Genomic DNA, 18,457 nt, shown 5'->3' with positions numbered 1-18,457 from the left:
TTCTTGTCCTTTTAAGCAAACAGTCACTTGGCACCTGTCTGGAGGTGCGTCAGTGTGGGCCCTCTCACACTGGCAACAAAGAGGAGCATATACTGATAACGAAGAGGCGCATATATTGGCATAGATCTCGAGGTTATGAAAACAACTGTCTGCGGCACGTGCGCACGTCTCCCAAGAATCTCGGGCAGATGAAACGGCGGAACTCTTGGTTATTTATGATATAGAACTGGTAAGTTACTTTTTACCGAACCCCATTACCATTCACCGCGCATCCTTCTTCTTCCTCTTGCCAACCCTAATACCTCCAAAATCATCACCAATCACTCCTCTAGCGTATCCACCTTCATCAGCCAAGGGCGGATTCATGGTGAAAAGTGACGCCCAGAAGAAAGCCAGAGTCATGGCGAAGGAGTGGTGGAAGTCAAGAAGCAATGAGTAGACCATCGAAGACCTCGTCATCATGGGAGTACTCCACAACAAGGAACTCGTAGGATGGCGCGCGCCGGAGGGCGAAGGGTACCCCGATCCAAAACCAGGTGAGATTGTGGTTTTCAAAGATTTCTTCAAGTGGGGTTTTGGGGTTCCAGTGCACCCTTTCCTTCAGGGGCTCTGTCTATATTACAAGATTGGGATTTGCAATCTGCATCCCAACTCGATTCTTCTTGTCTTCACCTTCATTCATCTTTGCGAAGCATATGGTGGCTTCCAGCCCCATTTCGACTTCTTTCGCCATCTTTTCTGTCTACAGAAGAAAGGAAGCGGTAGCTTGAAGATAGCCGGAGGTGTGTACCTCAATCTGCATGACGGGATGAACGCCCAGTACCTACGCTGCCCTTGGAACACGTCGCTGGACGACTGGTACAAGAAGTGGTTCTACATCCGCAAAGAGCCGAACACGATCACACTGCGACGTGGGGTTCATTCCGGAGAAGAAGAATAACTGGCCGGAGAAGCCTGAGCACCTAGAACAGATCCCAGAACTACTTGGGATGATCCCATGGAGGAAACTGGACGGTCCGAGTATGGTCGAAAACTTCATCAGCCGAAGGATCCAGCCCTGCCAGAGGAGGGTACATCCCGGCTACGAGTACCAAGGTAGCGCAGACCCAACGAGGACCAGGCAAGAGGCGCTTCACAAGGTCAAAGCTAGAATTGGAGAGCTATTTAACTTAGCTGATCCAAATTATGTCAGATTGAGCGACATCGAGCATGCTTTCAAGCTCGCTCGACCTTCCCCAAAGGTAAATCATTTTGCCTTGTACCCGTAGTGTTATGTTGTAACAGAAACTTACTGTGTTATCTCCTTTGTGTTTCCTAGATTAATGGTCATGATAGAGAAACAGTGTTCGTATCGCCACCCCCTGGCATAGATTGGCCGCAAGTTGGCGGCCCAACCGCCCAGACCAGCACCAGGACCGAAGACGTCGACTGGGTGGTGCTCGGAGTTGGAGAGGAGGCAGCGGCCAAGGCTGCTGGTAAGCAGCCGGCGGCCAGCAAGCGTCGTCAGGCGATCTTCACTCTGTCGGATGATGACATAGAGGAGGGAGAGAATGTAGACATCTTCTGATTCGTCCCTCGAAAGAGGAGGAGGCAACTGGAGTCGACGGAGCAAGGCGGCTCCTCCATGTCGGTGGGACCCACATCGCCGACACTGCAGTGCAAAGGACAAGTAGTGGAGGGGTCGAGCACCAAGCCCCAGCATCGGTGCTGGATGTAGAGGGAGACTAGGTGTCACCCACACAGCACGTGGAGCAAGCACGACTGAAGAGACGTGCCTTTGCCACATCATTCCGCGCTTCCAATATGTAAGTATTAGTAACTTTGATGTAAGCTTGTAATTTTCATTGATTATGGTTGCCTTCTGAACCATATCTCAGATATACCAGGTCGGCGTCCACCGAAAATCTAGATCAACTAGCCGAGAGCGGCATGGCTCCGCCGGCAATTGTAGAGAAGACTACCTAGCAACTGGCCATGGAGGAAAACATAGCAGAAGGTCCACCAGAACCTCAGACCATAAGCGGTCAGACAACAGTCCCCGAGCAGGGGGTCGAGGCAAGAGCTGAGACAAGCATGAATGCTCCGAGCACTAACCCTACTGAGGGCAACACTTCAGCACCAAGGGTAACAGACCAAACCGAGGAGCAGCAGCTGGAGGTGATAGCACAGAGAACGTTTGCCGATGCTACGGCCCGTGGGAAGGCCATAGTGATCGCAGAAACTGTGAACTCCGGACCAGCACCGCTACCCAAAGAAGAGGCCAAAGAGGATGAAGTAGAGGAGGTCCTGGGCCGTCCCCAGGACAAACGACAACATGTATATGTGTCGCGCTGGTGGAACGACCAATGGGTTGTTCATGAGGAAATCCCAGAGGTCGAAGAGACCATGAAAGTTGAACGAGCGGCGAAACGTCTGGTGACGGAAGTCTAGGTATGCTTTGCCTGACCACCTGATCTTGCTATCCAGTCAAACTGTCTTACTTAGCTTTTTACATGCAGGACTTAATGAAGATCGCAAGGTACCAAAAGAAGTGCTTTGACCAGATTGAGGGGATCACAGCAAGCAAAAAAGAACTGGCGGCCGAGGTGGAATGCTTGCGCCACCAACTTGAAGCCGCCAACCATGAGAAGACAGAGCAAGAGGCGCAGAACCAGAACCTAGCCATCCAGCTTAGTAACAAAGAGCAGGAAAGAACAAGTAAGTTGTCACTTTATCACAATGAGTGCATGACACGTGTTGTTGCATTGTTGGTAGTAACAGCTGTAGTGCAGGCTTAGAAGCCGAAGTAGTCCGTCTCCAAGAGGAGAAAAGCCGTGTGGTCATAGAGCGTGATCGCCTAAAGGAGGACAATAAGAAACTGGCGCATGACCAGTCGCAACTCTAGGACCACACAACCAAGATGAAGGAGGAACTGAAAAGTAAGTGTTCCAGACCACCTTGCTCACTTTTGTTGCCCGCCTTATCATGTCGTGGCATGACGTTTTAATGTCTTGTGCGATTTGCAGTTTTAAAAGTCAATGCCAAGAAGCATCTGGAAGCCATGATAAAAGAACGTGATGGCTGGAAGGCGCAGTGCCAAGAGATCACCAAGGATCGGGACGCATGGAAGAAATGGTGCCAGGAAGTGGCAACGGGCGTTTTGCCAGTCCTCAACCTTATCGATCCAGCGCTTACAGAGGACGTGCCAGGGACACCACAGCTCGGACTAGTTGATAGATGCCGAAAGGCATGGGGATGGTTCCAAGAGTTTGTGAAGGAGGTGGGTGAGTACACAGGCGCACATGTACTAAGCATGGTCCATGCTCACTACCCCTTGATCGATCTCAAACGCCTGGAGGCTGGATATCCGAAGGAGATAGATCTAGACAAGGCTAAGGAGCTTCAGATGACCCAGCTGGACTTGTCGGCAAAAATAATTGGCGACATTAACCTATGTGGAGGCGGGACAGCACCTGTACAGGGTATGCCATCAACAAGTCAGTTGGAAGCGCCATCAGTTTTGAGCCAACCGGCGAAGCCTGCGGTCTCAACTAGCCAGGCATCGGCGGGGCCATCTTCTTTAGCTCAACCAGTACAAGAGTCTCCGAGACTCGAGCAGGATGTCAGGAGCAGCGAGCAGCAGGTGCCACGTGCCCCGACCAGCCAATAGGATAGGCTATAGCTATAGAAGAAGATGTAGTTGTGTTATTGTAAACTTATATCTTTTCAGGCAAGCTTGTAATAACGTAACTGTATATCATCATAAGCTTGTTTGTTTTGTATAAAACGCATTTAAGCTTGAAACTCGTGTTGGTGTAACTAAGTGAGAACATGTTAGCGTTCTGTTTAGTTGTACCAGTGTAGTCGACACGTCATCCTAAAAGGTTTGTACGGCCCTAGTTTGCCATGTGGTCAGAGTGTGAGGTGCGTGACCTGTGCACACGTAGACGTGGACAAGTCAAACCAGAGGAGACCTGCCGATCACCCATAGTGTAGAGAGCAGATCCCATGCACGCGTTGGGAGGAACCGGAGACAGGGCCTACTCCAAAAACCCAGGAAGGAATGGTGGTCGGCTTTGACTGGTTGAGTTAGAATAACCGTAAAATTTGAAGTGACACATTAGAGTGGTCGGAGAAATCATAATTGCTTTATTGAATTAAATCGAAAGTACAAGCGGAGTACATATCTTAGTAGTTAAGCATAGAAACACCTAAGCTTGTTGATGTGCCATGAATTGGGTACGTCCGTACCGTCCAGGTGAGCTAACCTGTAAGACGTTGGTCGTGTGACTTCCTTGATCATGAAGGGCCCTTCCCATGGAGTTGCGAGTTTATGGACACCAGCCTGATTCATCTTCCACTTCAGGACCAGGTCCCTGACCATGAAGAACTGCTCTTTAACATTCTTGTTGTAGTACCTGCGCAAAACAGCAAGGTATTTGGCTGTACGTACGCAAGAATCGAGTCGCTTTTCTTCTACACTATTCACTTCTAGCTCCCGCACTTCATTGACCTTGCCTTCGTCGAAGTTCTCTACCCGTGCTGATCTGAAAGCTATATCTGCTGGGAGGACTGCCTTAGCACCGTAAACCATAAAGTATGGTAAGATGCTGGTATTACGACTGGGCTAGGTTCTAAGGCCCCAGACCATGGTTGGTAACTCTTTGAGCCATCTTCCGGGAGCCTTGTCATTTTCTCTATACATCCTCTTCTTCAGTGTGTCCAAGATCATACCGTTTGCCCGCTCGACCTATCCATTAGCTCTAGGGTGCGCCACCGAGACGTATTTTACTACTATGCTCCTTTCATCGCAGTAGTCCCAAAAAGCGTTCCCGGTGAACTAAGTACCCAGATCAGTGATGATGCTATTGGGTATGCCGAAGCGGTGGATAGCCTGGTCGAGGAACATGACAGCCTTTTCTGAGGATGCCTGTACCAGAGGCATGTACTCTATCCACTTAGAAAATTTGTTGATCAGCACAAAGACACATGTAAATTTCCCAGGAGCTGGTTTGAAGGGCCCGATCATATCTAGTCCCCGGCATGCGAAGGGCCAAGAGGCTGGTATTATCTGGATCTCGTGTGCTGGTACGTGGATTCTCTTGGCAAAGAACTGACAACCCTCACAGTGGCGGACTAGCTTCTCTGCATCGGCTACCGCTGACGGCCAATAGAATGCTGCTCGGAAAGCCTTGCCAACCAGCGTTCTTGAGGCCGCATGGTTACCGTAGGAGCTAGAGTGGATTTGGTCCAGGAGATGTTCGCCATCCTCCTGAGTTATACACTTCATCAAGATTTCCTCCTTTGCGTTCTTGCGCCATAATTTGCCATCGACGAGCAGATACTGCTTACTGCGACGCATTAGGCGCTCGTTTTCTATCCGATTAGTGTAACCGCTGTCATCTGTCAGGTACTTGATGAAAGGTACTCTCCAGTTGGCTCATTAGTGGTCGAAGGTGGCTCGGTGGTGCTTGATGCCGGAACCGTAGCCACCAATAGCTGGTCTGGAGGCTTGTCGACCATGGGATCTTCCTCTTCGATGGAAGGCGTGAGCAGGTCTTGGACGAATATGCCATGTGGGACTTTGGCTCAGGATGATCCTAACTTTGACAGCGCATCTGCTGCTTGGTTTTTGTCCCGGACCATGTGTGTGTACTCGATGCCATAGAACTTGCCTTCCAACTTTCTGATCGATTTGCAGTATGCGTCCATCTTTTCGCTGGTCGTGTCCCAGTCCTTGTTGAGTTGGTTGATGACCAGAGCCGAGTCTCCATAGACATAGAGATGTTTGACACCGAGCTCGACCGCAATGCGCAAACCATGTAGGCATGCTTCATACTCGGCGGCGTTATTAGATGCTGGGAAATAAATCCTGAGGACATACCGGAGCTGCTCCTTGGATGGTGACACGAAAAGAACTCCTGCTCCTATGCCGTCGATGTTGAGAGAGCCGTCAAAGTACATCTTCCAATACTCATCGGGCCCCTGAGAGGCAGGCGTGCTTAAGTCTATCCACTCGACGATGAAATCGACGAGTGCCTGAGACTTGATTGTAGTACGGCTTGCAAATTCCAAGGAGAAAGGGCATAGCTCCATTGCCCATTTGACGATGCGCCCGTTCGTGTCCTTGTTGCAAATGATGTCTCCCAGTGGGTACTCGGTCATGACCACCACACGATATCCGTCGAAGTAATGTTTCAACTTTCGGGATGTTATTAGTATGGCGTAGATCAGTTTCTAAATCTGTGGGTACCTGGTCTTGGATTCATTGAGTACCTCACTGATGAAATAGATTGGTCACTGTACCTTATAGGCGTGGCCAGGCTCGTCATGCTCGACCACCATGGTAGTGGAGACCACCCGATTAGTTGTCGCAATGTAAAGTAGGAGAGTTTCATCTTCTCTGGGAGCAGTGAGGACCGGAGGTGATGTAAGGTATTGTTTCAGCTGTGTGAAGGCAACGTCTGCTTCCTCCGACCACTCAAACTTCTCGGATGCTTTGAGCAGCTTGAAAAATGGTAGTCCTTTTTCTCCTAATCTTGATATGAAACGACTGAGAGCAGCTATGCATCCGGTAAGCTTCTGGACATCCTTCACCTTTTTGGGGGGCTTCATGTCTAAGACAGCTTTGACTTTCTCTGGGTTAGGGCATATGCCGTCGTAACTAATGACATTGCCAAGTAGTATACCAGAAGGAACACCAAAGATGCACTTCTTTGGGTTTAATTTCCATTGGAATGTATTAAGGGCTGCGAAGGTGCGTTCTAGGTTGTCAACAAGGGTATGTGCTTCCTTGGTTTTGACAACTACATCATCAACATAAGCCTCGACGAGGTTGTCTTTTATCTCGTCTTTGAGGCAGGCCTGTATGGCGCGTTGGTAGGTAGCCCCGGCATTCTTAAGCCCGAACGACATGGTCGTGTAGCAGTAGGTGCCGAAAGGCGTGATAAAAGATGTCTTGATCTGATCATCCTTTTTGAGAGCGATCTGGTGATAACCAGAGTAGCAATCGAGAAAGGAAAGCAGCTCACAACCGGTGGTTGAATCTACGACCTTGTCTATGCGAGGTAAGCCGAAGGGGTCCTTAGGGCAGTGTTTGTTGAGATCAGTGTAATCAACGCACATTCTCCATTCATTATTCTTTTTACATACAAGAACCGGGTTGGCTAACCACTCCGGATGATAAACTTCTTTGATAAATCCGGCTGCCAAAAGCCGTGTAACTTCTACCCTAATCGCCTCCTTCTTGTCGTGAGCGAACCGTCATAGCTTCTGCTTGATAGGTTTGGCCTTGCTGTTGACATTCAAGGAGTGCTCGATTAAGTTCCGAGGTACACCGGGCATGTCAGCAGGTTTCCATGCGAACACGTCCACGTTGCTCCTCAAGAACCTGATGAGCGCGTCTTCCTATTTAGGATCCAGGTTGGCCCCGATAAGGGCCGTTTTGCTAGGATCACCGTCGACCAGCTGGATCACCTTGTGCTCCTTGGACTTGATGTTCTTGCGTGGAGCCTCGAGCTCTGGGATCTCCAGGTGGTCAGCTAAGGTCTTCTTGGCATCGAGCATGGTCTCGGCCATGCGGATAGAGAGGTCGTGAGCCTCTGCTATTTTGAAGTTGTCGTCTTTGCAGGTATAAGCTGCGTATACGTTGCCCCTGAGGGTTAGGACTCCTTTCTCGGTAGGCATCTTGAGCACTAGATACCTGTAATGAGGTATGGCCATGAACTTGGTGAGTGATGGTCGACCAAGGATAGCATGGTAGGGCCGTCGAAGTCAACGACTACGAAGTTGACGTAGTCGGTGCGGAAGTGGTCTGGGGTCCCAAATTGCACAGGTAGCATGATCTGCCCAAGAAGTGTAGAGCTCTGTCTAGGGAGAACACCCCAGAACTATGCCTCGTATGGCTTGAGATCTGCCTAGGTTATCTTCAGGGCTGGCAGACTGTTCTTGAACAGTATATCGATGGAGCTGCCACCGTCAATCAACACTCTGTCGAACTAAACCTTGTTGATACAAGGATCGAGGACCAGAGGAAAACATCCTGGCTCAGGTATTGCGGCCCATTGGTCCTTTCTGCTGAAGGAGATCTCGCGGTGAGACCAAGGAGGGAGCCGCAGATCGGTGATGAGGTTGTCGGTGTTGGCCACGTCCAAACAAGCATGGGCGAGCAGCTTGCATTCTCGTTTGGTCTCAATGGACACTTTGCCTTCGATGATGGTGTGCACGCGATCGGTTGGCTTGACGTACTTGTGATGGGGATCTATGTCTTCATTGTTGTTGTCCTTGTTGCGCTGTTCCCCTATGTCATTAGGCTTGTTAGATGTATCCGGAGCCTGTTGACGCGTGTAGATAGACTTGAGAACGCGGCAATTCTCCATGGTATGGTTTGACTTGGGATGGAGCTGGCAGGGCCCTTTCAATGCTTTGGCATAGTTGTCTTCAAAGTTACGACATCCGCCACCTTTTTTAATGGTGTTGACCTCGCCATCGTCTTCCCGAGCACGCTTGCCCCTGTAATCGTCACTGCGGTTACGCCGCTGATTACGTTGGTCGCGGTGGTCACGGGAGTCATTGTGCTGGTTGCGGCGGTCAAAATTGTTGTTCCGACCATGGTTGCTGCGGTAGTCATCACGGTGTGGGGGGTGGTTGGAGCGTGGGACCCTTGCTGCTTCTTCGATAATTATCTTTTTAGCATCGTCGGCGTCCGCATATTTCTTAGCGGTGGCTAGGAGCACTGTGACTGATTCAGGTCTCTTACGGAGGAGCTTGTCCTTTAGGGCATCGTGGAAGCGGAGGCCAGTGATGAAAGCCTCAATTGCCTCATTGTCGGAGATTGACAGGACCTTAATGCGCATCTCCGAGAAACTCTGGATGTACTCACGCAGTGGCTCATCTTTCCGATCTCGAATCCGTTGCAGATCGTATTTGTTCCCCGGTTGCTCGCAAGTTGCAATGAAGTTGTCGATGAAAGCTTGCTTGAGCTCTTGCCAAGAATCGAAGTAGTTCGCCGGCAAGTTGACCAGCCATTGGTGGCCTGCATGGCCGACGGTGACTGGGAAGTAATTGGACATGACGTGCTTGTCAGCCATGGCTGATCTACACGCGGTTTCGTAGAGCATAACCCATAATTCGGGGTTCTCCTTGCCGTCATACTTCTGAAGCTTCTTGAGCTTGAAGTTCTTGGGCCATATGACTTGGCAAAGGTGAGAAGTAAACTACTTCAAACCCGGAGGGCCGTGGGTAGTATCGTATTCCATACAGCGATGACTTTCGTGGGATGCACGATCGTGGGCTCTCTGGTTGATGCGATCGCGCAGATCGCGTTCTCCGAGGTAATGGCGGAGATCGTTATTGCCATCACGGCGATCCCGGATGCCACCCTGATTAGCCCTACGACCGCGGATATCACGGCTATTGTCACGGTTGTCTCGGTGGTTGTCGTCCTAGTAGTTGCGGTGGTTGTCGTCCCGACCACCATCATGGCCACCGTTTCCGCCTTGACGGTTGTCTGAGGGGTCATCGTTGCGTGAGCCATGTTGGTTGAGTGGCTGTGAGCGACTTGAGTACTGGCGGCTGTGGCTTGACTCGACTGAGATGGATGGAGCCTGGGCTTGATTTATAATCTCTGCGGTCTGAGCCATAGCAGCCGTCAGATAAGCTTGTATATCATCGCGAACTGCCTGGGTTTCCGGGGTATTGGGTAGCCGTTGCATGGTTGCCATAGCGACGGCTACGTTGGCGCTTGGAGTCCTGAAGACCTATTTGCCCCCACCCTGTCGAAGGCATTGTTGAGGTCGCGTGGCTGGACACTTATGCGTCGTGCCTCCTCTTCTGCTTCGGCTTCGATTTGTCGGCGATTAAACTGGTCAATATTGCATGCTTCACGTGCAATCCTTTCTTGTTCTATTTCACCAACTGCTGGTGGTTCGTCATTACTAACAACATTGATCAAGTCCCCTCGCCTTGGTGGGAAAGACAGGAATTGTGGGAAACCCGGGGCGTGGTCTGGGATATCCAGATCGTATTCAACGCCTTCATCGTCGTGATGCTAGAGCTCGGTGTGGACAGAGGCATTAGATGCGATGCCAGACGAGGAGCTGGAGCCACCCTCTTGGACTGTGTGGACAGATCCTTCTCGATAATCCTCAATCTGGACCATGTTAACGAAGTTGCGCAGGCCATAGGGCTGGGCCTGGTAGTTTTCCATCGAGGCTTTGTACTCAGAGAGCCAGAGACCCATCGTGGAGGCTAGCCGACGACGAGCAGAGCGCCCTTCAGGAGTAGATGTGACCACGAGATCCGTACCGAGTCGTGTAGGACGACTGGCCCGAGTTGGTCAGGTAGATCTATTGTGGGTAGCGGTTACCTGCTCGTTAGGTTGACTTTGAATCTAACTTACTAGAGCTAGGGTTTCAGCAAGTTTGGTGCCAACCCGATCGATGGAGTCGAGCAGGTCGGTGTTGTCGATCTGCTTCCCTTTATAGCGAGGAAGCAGACGATGGGTTGTCGGCGTGGCTGAAGATGATGTGGGCGTGGTCGGAGCCAGATGTACCATGGTCGAAGCCAGATCCACCGTGGTTGGAGCCATACCCACCATGGTCGGAGCCGTAGCCGATGCAGGTGAAGCAGTGGTCGACGCAGATTGAATCCACGCCTCCTTCGTGGTCATGGCGATGAAGTCATCAGAGCCGGTGGTCCAGGTGATCTGGCCGACGGTGAACGTGAGGCCGTTCGGCGTAGCCATGGAGTCGGAGGTGATGACCATCTTGTTCGCTTGGAGAGTAGTACGCACACCCCCTACTTGGCGCGCCACTGTCGACGAAATATGGTCGACAGTGTACCTAGGGGTATGCCCAAGGTAGTAGATTGTCGGCAGACAGATACGCAAGCCACAAACAAGATGGTGACGCAAGACAGACATGAGGTTTTATCCAGGTTCGGCCGCCAAGAAGGCGTAATACCTACGTCCTGCATCTGATTGTATTGCTGTATGTCAATGAGAGATGTTTTTTAGAGGGGTCCCCTGCCCGCCTTATATAGTCCGGGGGCAGGGTTACAGATCTAGAAACTAATCCTAGCCAGTTACAATTGCCATAGGTGGCCAGATAAGGATTCCTATTCTAACCGACTAGGATCTTGCTTGATCTCCAAATCTGCCTTGACTCCTTGCGCGGGACTCCGAACAGGTTGCCCGGGCCACGCGTCGTCTTCTGGTGGACCGGACCCCCTGATCCGGGCCAGCCCAAGCCTAGCCGTAAGGGTATAGGGGTTAATACCCCCACAATGATGAATGTTGAAAGTTACTTGAGGGGGTTTCCCTTACTTCTCTTCAGCATATTCCGAGAGCACAAAATCAAGAGGCCAATTGGTTAGCTCAGAATGCGTCAGGCTATCGAGTGTTCTAAGAAATATTAAGTAGTGAGACCTTGGCTAATGATTGGAGAATTGAAATATCCGATTACCTCAAGAATCCATCATAGAAGGTTACCAGAAAATTGAGATATAAATCAACTAAGTATGTTTTGTTGGATGATCTGTTGTATTACAAAACAGTCGATGGAGTTTTGCTTAAATATTTAAATCAAGAAGAAGCAAGAGTATTGATGGGAGAAGTGCATGAAGGAATATACGTAGTTTATCAATCGGCTTACAAAATGAAATGGGTTATTCATAGGTCTAGATATTTCTAGCCAACAATATTAGAAGATTGTTTTGAATATTACAAGGGGTGTCAGGATTGTCAGCATTTTGGTAATGTTCAGAAATCGCCTGCATTAGCTATGAACCCAATAATTAAGTCATGGCCATTCCGAGGCTGGAGAATTGATTTGATTGGCCAGATTTTTCCACCTTCAAGTAGAGGGCACAGGTTTGTATTGGTAGCCATAGATTATTTTACTAAGTTGGTTGAGGCGATTCCTTTGAAAATAGTAACTTCAAATAATATGGTTGATTTTGTCAGGGAGCATATTGTTTATCGTTTTAGGATTCCTCAAACCATTACTACTGATCAAGGGACAATGTTCACATCAGAGGAATTCAGAGATTTTGCTGCCAGTATGGGAATTAAATTACTAAATTCTTCTCCTTATTATGCACAAGCTAATGGCTAGGCAGAGGCATCCAATCAAATTTTGATTAAGTTGATTACGAAGAAAATTGAAGAGCAACCAAGGAAGTGGTACCTAACAGTTAATGAAGCATTGTGGGCATATAGGATGGCTTGCCATAGATCGATTAAATCATCACCTTATGAGTTGGTATATGGGCATAATGTAGTTCTTCCTTAGGAGATTCAGACTGGATCAAGACATGTTACATTGCAAAATGATTTGACAGCCGAAGTCTATAAGAACCTTATGATGGATGATTTGGAGGACTTAAGTTATCATCAGCTGCGCGCTCTTGAAAATATGGAGGCCAATAAATTAAGGGTTGCAAGGCATTATAATAAAAAGGTCAAGAACAAATAGTTTTGCAAAGGAGAGTTAGTTTGGAAAGTAAGATTGCCGATTGGGTATAAAGACAACAAGTTTGGCAAATGGTCGCCTAATTGGGAAGGTCCTTATCGGATTAAACGTTGTGCACCTGACAATGCTTATATTTTGGAAACACTAGAAGGGGAAAAGGAATTTGACAGAGCGATCAATGGAAAATTTCTAAAAAAGTATTATCCTAGCATTTGGATTAATACTTGATAGCCGATTTATTTAGTCATCGGCTCTAATAGCCAGTACCAGGAGGGTATCGCCTTTAGTTCAAAAATTAGCCCAAAGGGGAAAAGCCGATACGATATGTATTGTCTATAGAGCAAAAACACATACAAAGACAATCAGATTTATATTTTAGCAGATTTAGAAATGCATTCATAAAGAGAAGTAAAAATTTTATTCATTGATAGTTTGTTCCTAGTACAAACTAATCAAAAACTTTATTAATCACATCTTGGGCAGATGTAATGTCCACGATGGCTGCAGTTGCATCGTCGAAGTCCTCGATCAACTCCTCGTGCATTTCGAGGTCGTCAGCCATCGAGAAGCCCGGCTCCATGGTGTGGAGCTCGTGCCTGGTCTGGACCTACACCGTGGCTAGGGCCACCACTGTGCCACGGCGGATGCCGTGGAGAACGATCTCCTAGGCGTGCGCTGGGACATCATGCGGGTGGTTGATGAGTAAGGGGCCACGGGTGTTGATGGCTGTCGTAGCCACATTCGCCGCTAGTTGGAGGTTCTACAACTACACCATCTAGGCTAGCAATCACAGAAACAAAGAAACTATCACCATGGCGTCAAACTCAGCCAACCACGCTCGAGCGGCTTGGTTTCTTCCTTAGGGGTGAGGAGGGCGGCTTGAGAGGCCTTGAGGTGGATCTCAAGCTGACCGTTCTCCCAAGTTACCTTGGAGTAACGGTCCCAGGGCGCCCTCTATTCTTAGAGGAAGCGCCAGGCATTGTCGCTAGTGTAGGAGTCGGAGGAGTCTGATGATGAATCTATCGCGGGGACAATAGTAGATGTAGCATTAGAGGGCTCACCAGCCCCGAGAGGAGGAGGAGGAAGCCTATTGTTTAAGACAAATCTGTAGACATGTTAGAAGGTGATTTGTTCATAGGAGCAGGAGTCGTTTGGTCCTACCTCATGTGGCAGAGCCACTGGCTCATCGGCATCTCCTCCTCTAGGATCTCATCTGCTGCACGCTTGCCGTGGTTATCTTCGCTAGCCATGGGTGCTAGTTTAGATCTTAAGAAGAGGAGAAGAAGAGATTACTATAGGGTCTGTGAAGATGGAAGGACGAAAGAGAATGAGAGCAGTTGCAAATGTAGATATGTTTGAGGTAGAAGCTCTTGGCTTGTATTTATAGCCATGAAGACGAGACGGTAGATATCTTGGGACTTGTGAAAGCAACCCCAATTGATGGAAGGGGAAGCACTGCTTCACTAATACCAAGGGGAACATGACATTGATGACTGAGAAGGAATTCAAAGGGTTTTGTGATAAAAGCCATTTTTTGGATTCAATTAAGTCAGAGTAAAGTCAGAAATCAGAAATTGGCTAATTCAAATCAGCTCTTCTAGCTGAACCAAAAAGTACAGTTATCATTAGGCTTATGTGCTATAGATACTGGAATATGAATTACAAGTTAAGAGCATCATGAATTGCTTGTAGTGCTTTCAGCCGAATAGCATCAACTTCTATAATTTGTTGTCTATCTTCTTCGCCTGATCCAGGGATGTCCTCAAGATTGTTGCGAATGACCTTGCCCTCCTTGATTTTGGTCAGCATCTCTTATTTCTTCTATTTGATGGCATGGGGATCTGAGTCAAGTTGGACTCATGACATTTGATGGTGACTTTCACACTTTCTAGTTCTTTTTCAAGCTCAGCATGCCTAATTCTCAATTGATTTAGTTCTGGTTCAATTTTAGAAGAAGAATTCATCAAATTGTTGATCAGCTGTGCTAATTCTTTGGCTTCATGTTTGTTAGAATTCTTTTTGGCCATCAAAGCTTCACGATCAATCAGATTTCTTTGAGCCTTTTTCACCTTGGGAGCTTGGTCTTCGACATTGGATATAGGTATCAAGGCCTCAACAAGATTTGGGGTCAAATTATCCTTGATGTCCAAGAAGATTCTTCTCATTGGATATGCTTCCTAGACTAAATCAGCTATATTCCTCTCGAGCATTGGTAGCATGTCTTTTAGCCGATTTTTGGTCTCATCTAATAAAGTCTCTTGGGAAAAAATGGCTGATGAGCTAATCTCACTTTCATCTATGTATTCTTCAAAGTTAAAGGAGTAGCTTGGAGCTAGATAATTAAGTGCCTGCGTGTGAACAAAAGGAATCTTATTAGAAATGGCAAATGGGCTGACAATGAGATGAATGGTAAGGGGAACACAGTACCTTTTCTGGAGGAGACTCTAGCTGAGGAGAAGAAATAGCCGATAGTGTGCCAACATCTTTTTCAATATTTGGTTGAATCGGCTCTGGACTTTCAATGCTAGTGTCTGTAGGCATCAAAAAGTTTTCAATTTGTATTTGTTATAGAAGAACAAGAATGAGCATATGAATTTCTTACCATTGACTATTTGCTGAGTTGGAGAATCAATGGTTTGGGTATTAGCATCAATAGGGTCATCCTCAACTATTGGATTGTTAGACCTTTACTCTTGTGCAACTATTTTCTCAGGTGGTATCTGATAAAGGAGACTGATCAGAGAAGAGTGAGGATTACATAAGATTAAAAGGATTGAGGAGATACCTTGGTAGTATCAGGACATGAAGTAGAGAGGTTCTCATCATCTGTTGTTTTGGGTCTGTCAGAAGCATCGGTTGTTTCAATTGTGATCAGCTCCTTAGTGGGATTAGCCGATGAGAGGTTGGTGGACGCCGATTCAAATGCTTAGGACAACAATTCGGCACCCAAGGCTGATTGAGATGCAATAGTCGATGACTGTAAGGAAGGGATTGAATTAAAAGTTGGATATCATCTTAAGAGGGAAGATAAGTTAAGTTACCTGAGCAATTGATGATTTTGTTCTATGAAGTCTCTTCCCAGTGGTGGTTTTCTGAGTTACACCTTGGGTTGCCTTGCGTTTTGACGACTGATATATGAGTATTGTTGGGGTAGCTGGGGTTTTCATCAACGTTTTTAGAGTGGGTGCAGTTGATCCTATTCTTGAGGCTGGACATGGTGGATAGTATTCTATGGGATGCCCTTTCCTGTCCACACTTGGCGAATCAAATTCAGTATCCTATAAAAGAATTTGTTAGATGAGTTGATAGGAGAACTTGTTAGATAATCCTTTTGAAAGAAAAGTAGTAAGTTACCTTACTATAAGAAGCAAATTCTTCATCCAGGGCCAAACAGTTGGGATGAATTGGACTGTAGAAGAGGTGAGAGTGCCATTCTTGCCACCAGGAATCAAACAAGTTTGAGGAGAAGGTAGCTCTTGTCCATTCATGCAGGCAAAAGGAAGGAGGGTTTGATCCCAGTTGAAAAACTCAAGAAGCTTCCATCATCTCACGGACACCTTCTCTTGGCTTTAGAGTGTTCCTAAAGAATAGCCAAGGAGGTAGTTGACCAAGGCCGAATTAATGGGCCACAAAAGAAGGACTGTAGAATTCATAAGTTGGGAGGTTATCTGGGGGAGAAAAAACCAATAGCTATTTTGCCGTGGCCATGGCGAAATTCGGCTGGCAGTACACAGGGTTTGATAATATAGCTAAAAATTGCAGCAGTTGTTTCATTTGAGCAGCCCGATTCAAACCAAAATTTGACTAGCAGAACTAGTTCATTGTCTTCATCCTCATCATAAGGAAGCCAAGTCAAGATGTTTGTGTCAAACCCTTTGAAAATTTTCTTAAAAAGGTGGCCTACATCAACAACAATTATTATGGCTGATGCAACTTCACCATAATTCATATATTGTCGAGTTCTTCCTTCTTTTTCTTTATAATCTTCAGCAAAGTTGGAAGAAGGGAAGCTCAGATTCCTAAGATCGGGTCTTACAATCTTATGCATGTATAGATTCAGCCATAACTGTATTAGCCACTAAGGGCCACTGATGGTATGCACTGGTTCACTTTTCATTAATTGAACAAATACTTGGTGCATCAGGTGATAAGCATATCCTAGCAGATATTTTCTGAGGAGGATTTCATTGCAAGCTGCTAGACGTTCTGCCATGTATTTATGATTATAAGTTGGTCTGCAAGATGACCCACAAAAGATGAATTTTTCCAGCCATATGTTTAGGAAAGCTACATGCTCTCTTTCATCAACAATCGATCCATCCCCAACATGGTTCAGAATATAGCTTGCCTATCATGTGTAGTCAAATATTTTGGCTAATTTCTTGGACTCAGCACTTAAGAAATCATAGGGTTGCATTGATCCTGTTATTCTAAGGCCGATCAACATGTAAATATCGTCCAAAGTGATGGTCATTGGACCGTGACAAAAAACAAAAGCATTCAAAGTGTGGGACCAAAAGTAAGATGCAGAAATCAGAAATGAGTCATTCCTCTCCATTCCAGACAGTGAGAGTGTCAGACATAGATTCAAGTCATAAATTTCCCAGTCTCCAGCCTTTTTCTCTGATACCCTATGGAACCAATCCCTCCATCCCTTAGACATTTTGGGTCAGTTTCTAAAGGGAGTCTTGGTGTTCCAAGAAGACAAATCTACTACAAATTGTTTGAAGGGGATTTGGCTGGTTTCTTGATTGATAAAATTGGATGGATTAGGGTCACCCATGGGTCCAAGATAATAGGCATTAGAAACAACAATCGATGGAATCAAAATTTTGTTCCTCATTTCTTAGAACCAGTTGGGATGAATTTAAGAAAAGGAAAATATAGAGTAGCGGCTAAAACTTGAAAGACAGAAGTTTGAAGTCATACCTTAGGAACGTGGTCGCTGGTTGCCATTGTAGCCAATATGGATCTGAATCTAAGGAAGGTTACTTGAACGATAGTTTGGTAGGGCAGAGGATTTGCTAGGGTTAAGGCTTTGGCGGTGGTGGCTTTGACTGTTTAAGTTTGCTCAGAGAAGAAGGGGAAAGTAAGCAGGGCAAGCAAGCTAGAGATGATGTTGTTGGGGTATTATATAGAATTTGGCCTGAGGAATCAGGAGCCATGCGTTTATTTTGGAATGAGCGGTTGCAACACAGTGAACATATGAATAGGAATTTTGGAATAAAATCATTTTTATCCCAAAATTGGGGGGCATGTGTTTACACCAAAAGTTGGGAAGAAGAATGCGGGAACTCGATTGTGTCATTAAGGAATCGATTATATGTGAATCGGTATCAGCTGGTTTGGATGTGGTGTCGGAATCGGCTATTTTATGGATGACATCAGCAGACAACATTAATGGGCTATACTTGAGTGGCGCCAGGAAGATATGTCGGACTTTACAAATAACAAAAATTAGGGTCCAAGTTATTATTAAGTTAGGAAGTTTTTTTATTCCAAGAATTTTAATGAGTTGTATTTGAGTAGGATTCATATTTAGGTTTTGGGTATAAATATTAGACCCTGGTTATTGTAAAAAAGGATGAACACACAATTAATACAATCTTTCTGGCTTTCACCATCACATTAGGAGTAGGAGTACTATAGATCTCGGCGAGTTCTTCAGCAAACAGGGCTGCATCGACTGATCGACCTCCAACTTGCTTGTGAGTACCATCACGACTTGTATTGTGCTTGTAAAGCTACATCAGCTGATTGATCTCTTACAAATCATAATATAGATCAAAGTTATCGATCTTGTGTTAAATAACTTGTTGTTTAATACAATATCACCAATTATTGAATATGCCGAGATTAGTAAGACTTTCCTTACTATTTTTGGTTGATTCACCAGATCTTGCTATAATTAATATTTTATTAATTATAACAAAATCCCCTGATTGAGATATAGATAGATCGGCATCATATCATTTTAATTGGTCTCCTTTGATCTGGTCATGCTTCAA

Source organism: Miscanthus floridulus, chromosome 17 (assembly GCF_019320115.1).
Source record: "Miscanthus floridulus cultivar M001 chromosome 17, ASM1932011v1, whole genome shotgun sequence".
NCBI classification, from domain to species: domain Eukaryota; kingdom Viridiplantae; phylum Streptophyta; class Magnoliopsida; order Poales; family Poaceae; genus Miscanthus; species Miscanthus floridulus.
Note: the sequence above shows the minus strand (reverse complement) of the source record.